We start from the raw sequence: 5,086 nt of genomic DNA on the forward strand, positions 1-5,086 counted from the left end.
ATTGAATCTGAACGTTGGAGAAATTCTTAAATTAATTAAAACACAGAAAGCACACATATTTATATGTTAGCAGTTCTAAAACAATTAAAATCGAACACAAACGTTTGGGATGCACCACAAGCCCTCTTTGATTCTGCCCAAAAACCTACACTACTAATTTAAACCTTATACAAGCCAATCCAAATAACCTTATCTACACACTTGCGAATGCGTGACTTTGTCTAAATATGGGAATTTGTAGAACTGCTAACAAACTTTGTAACTTAACAAACATTATAAGAATGTTAAAGTATTTTTCAGTTTCTAAATTTTACGACCGAGTGCCTCAACTAAAAAAAAAAAAAACAGTACTGAAAGTGAATTGAATGGCTAAATCATGTTATTTGTTTAATTTTTTCGAAATATATATTGTTGGTGATAAAAATCAACACGTTAACAAACTAAATTCGATCGAAAATAATTTCATTGATAGTATAAAAATTATACAAAATTTTCAACATCTCTCCGTATGTCAAACGTTAATGAATACGTTTGGTATATTATTATGAATATTCCAAAGATGATAATCAACTTAATAAACGAATTTTAAATATTGATAACAAATTGTATAAAACAAAACAATTCGTACGCAAGGTTATAAATTAAAAATTAAATTTATGAAAGAAAAAAAAATCCGTGGATTGAATCAAAATCGATTTAATCTCAATTTCAATATAATCCATGATTATAAAATTTAAAAAAACAACACAATTTCTCTAAAAAATTGAAATTAACACATTATATGACTGTTTTTTTAAAAAAGAAAAAACATTAGTTTTCTGTTGATTTGCTATAAATTGTTTATACTTCATTGTAGTTATTAATAATTAAAAAAAAACTCGTGAACAAATACAAAAAACAATAAATAAAAACAGATTATAAGGGATTTCCCCAATACCAGCCATAACATTAAAATTCATTTGAAATGGCCAAAAATATAGTTGAAACTAATAGCTAAAGTTGCCATGGATACGACCCTTATTTATGAATGAACCATTGATAAATAAATATTGTATCCATGGCAACTTTAGCTGTTAGTTTCAACTAATAGCTAATTTTTGCCCTACTCTGACTTAAATTACAAACTAATTTACATAACTAACATATTAAGCTATGCTTATTTATAAAAAAACAACAACATGTACTAGCGTTTTATAATATAATATTACAGTGAAAACATACAAAATAGGATACTGGATTTTGTTTAAATATGTCGAAATTTAATTAATTATAACATAAATAGAAGTTTGGATTAAATAGGAAATTTTGATGTTAAAGAAATTCCTTATAAAAAAAAATAAAAATATTTAAAAATAAAGTTTTTAATCGGATGGAAATATTCAATATTAAATCTAGGAGATGATAGTGTGATAAAAAATAAAACAAAAATAGTAATAAATGAATTCTGTTTAACATTCGTCTAAGTTTTAGTCTACTAAAATAAAAAAATATAAAGAGAATAGTGAAACATTTTTTTTTTAAGCACAATGTTTCGATCAATCCAATGATATATAAATCATAATTTATGTAAAACCATATACAGTTAGAGATATTAATTATTTATACATATGTTCTTACCAAGGTGACAATGTGAGTTGAATTATCTTCTGAAATATTTTTTAAGTCCAACACTTCCATAGTTATTTTTCAACGTTATAACTCAACTGAATCAGTATGAATTCAAATATTTTTTTTTTGTAAATACATTAAATAAAAATGATTACCAATTCTTCATGGTTCAGGCAGTGTTAATTCTCAAGATATCTTCTTTTTTTATCATGCTGAAAAAAGAAATAAGCAGTTAGTGTATCAACAATAAGTAGGCTGAGTTAAATCCAATTCATTTTAAATTCTCCAAGGCCATCGGTACAAGTATCAATAATTTGAACGGTAAATGAAAATTTTAAGATCAAATTTGTAATTTAGTAATAGAATTTAGAAAATAAATCACATTTATATCAAGGAGTAATGAAATGCACAGAATAAAATTCACCAACTTTACTACTACTATTTCCTTAGAAGGAAACAAGTGATCAGCTTAAAATTCCTAACAATCGACTATCTTTTAACATATGTGAGATTAAAATATGATTTCTATTATAATTTATGGGATGTTAATATAAACAAACACATATTATTTTCATATGAGTAATGCAACCTATATGAATATTAGTACCGCAGATTCAGGTGGTTTTTACATTAGCAGGTTGGCGATGATCGAGGATTTCGGGTTAAATGGCTTTATGTTATAGTGCAAGAGCCGGGGTAAAAAAATTCGTTTATTTCACCCCAATTTTTTATTATTTTAATGAAAACTATGTATTATTACTAGTCAAAATTGATAAGTCTGCCAAGTATAGGTAGGGGGAATAAAAAATGGCGGCTTTTTCAAAACGTAAAAAAAAAATAATTTTTCATTCGGAGCTCAATATCTTCAAAATTACCAAAAAAATTATATAACATCATTTAAATTAGAGCAAATTTGCTAAAATATGAGCCCTAATAGAGCTATTTACATTCAATAGTTCACGAGATATAACATTTTAAAAAGCAACACTTCATAAAAAATGTACTGAAAAATCAGTAGTTTGTGAATTTATTTTCAGAAATATATATCCGAAAAATAATTTCACGTACAGATGTCTATTAGCACTCACATTAAAGCTAGTTAAATGTACTATTAAGTAGTATATATCGTTTATTTTCGTAGTCGTATTTTTTATGATATTTGACTAAATAAATTCCCAAAATATTAATTGCTAATTATTATAAAATTTTTTATTTTTGATAAATATATATCTCAGGAAACATAAGACGTACATGTGTCAGCTAACACTCAAAATAAAAGTAATTTAACTTACAATAAAGTAGTTTATGTCATTTATCTTAGTAAGGGTAGTAGTTTTTATGTTGTCGCATATGAATATAACGTTTAGTAAATATCAATTTATTTGAGCAAACATCATAAAAACAACTACTCCTACGAAGATAAACGTAATAAACTACTTTATTGTATGTTAAATTAGCTTTTATTCGAGTGTTAATAGACATCTGTACGTCGAATAGTGTTTGAGATATAGATCTCTCAAAATAAATTCACTAACTACTGATTTTTCAGTGTATTTTTAAGAAATGTTTCATTTGGCAAATTTATATTCATATGTGAATATCATAAACACTACTACTCCTACGAAGATAAGTGTCAAAAACTACTTTATAGTAAGTTAAATTCCCTTCATTTTGAGTGTTAATAGATATCTGTACGTCACATAATTCCTGAGATATAGATTTCTCAAAATAAATTAACTAACTACTAATCTTTCAGTAGATTCTTAAGAAATTTTGCTTTTTAAAAAAAGGTATATCTCGGAAACTATTGCATGTAAATAGCACTATTAGGGGTAATATTTTAGAAAGTTTACTGTATTTTAAATGATGTTCTCTTAGGTTTTCTAGTTTTGTTGGTAGTTTTAAAGATATAGAGCTACGAATGAAAAATTCATTTTTTTTGTCTTGAAACAGCTGCCAATTTTTATTCCCCCCTACCAATACTTGGCAGACTCATCAATTTTGACTGGTAATTAAACGAAGTTTTTATTAAAATAATCGAAAATTGGGATGAAATAACCGATTTGTTTCTCCTTTTGGGCTCTTGTACTAAGATGTTTCTATAAAAACTTCTCAATATGTATTATCAGTTATATTGCAACAAGGCAATAAAATATTTCTAATACAAGTCCTAAACTCCCAAAATTAGGTGAATTGTGGGTCAATTCTAGAGCCAGTATTTTGGAATATTAACAAATCGCAATGTAAAAAAAAAACGATTAATGAACTAAAATAAAAGAAACTTGTTGGAACAAGCCTAATATTGCGATAATTTAATTTTCTTTACTTTGAAGGAAATGTTATAAGGTATAGCGGTTATTTATACGTATTCTTTTTCACATTAAACTGTATTCCTTCCTCACAAAATTAAAATGAAATATAGGATTTCATGAATTAATTAAACTTCCCCTTTTTTTATTGAGCATTTTATTTGAATTGTTATTCTGCTAATTTATTATTTTTTAGAAATGCTATAATATTCAATGATAAATGTATCATGTTTTATAATCATCTATAAAATTTTAGAATTAAACCATTATAATATTTTATATTATGGTAGTACAAGCCATGCTGATAATTATTTTTAAGTCTGAAACATACATTTTCGATATAATTGGTTTTCTTCTTGGATGCTTGGAGGAATCTTGACGTATGTTCTGATTTTCTAAATCCTTCTTCATCGAGATATTTTCTTTTAGTTTCTTTACTTTAACTTGCGCTATTTTTGTCCTAGTAAACATTTAATCTGTTATTATTTCTTACTCTCCTATCGGTTAAATTTACATTCTTATCCCAAACATTCTGCATGTTCTGGTTTGATTTGGCTCTGTTTCAGTGCTTCATTCAATGAAATTGTTAATTTGAAAATACAATAGGCTTGTCACAACTATCATGGCGTGCACAGCCTTGGTACAGGATTTAAAGCAGAAAGACAGTATGCGTATGCACATGCGCCCAACAGTTAGATTATAGTTTTGAAACTTGTTGGAACATGCCTAATATTGCGATAATTTAATTTTCTTTACTTTGAAGGAAAGGCTATAAGGTATAGCGGTTATTTATACGTATTCTTTTTCACATTAAACTGTATTTATTCCTCACAAAATTAAAATAAAAGAAGTCAGACTACATACTCTAGGTATCAACTGTGAACATATTCCCTTAAAAGCTAAATTAATTAACAAATATACATTAAATCAGATATCAAATGCCCTAAGTTTAATTATATTTATGAAAATTGAATTCTAAATTAAGAGGGTGTTCAATCAAATTCAATCAAAAACTACCATTTTCGACCTGCAGATGTCTATTATCACTAAAATTAAAGCTAGTTTAATGTACTATAAAGTACTTTATCACGATTATCTAGTAATTTGCATGATATTTGATAAAATAAATTGATTAATAGTAGTTCAGACAAATAGTTTGATTTATGATA

Source organism: Halyomorpha halys, unplaced genomic scaffold, assembly GCF_000696795.3.
Source record: "Halyomorpha halys isolate HHAL.00 unplaced genomic scaffold, Hhal_1.1 Scaffold322.1, whole genome shotgun sequence".
Taxonomy (NCBI): Eukaryota; Metazoa; Arthropoda; class Insecta; order Hemiptera; family Pentatomidae; genus Halyomorpha; species Halyomorpha halys.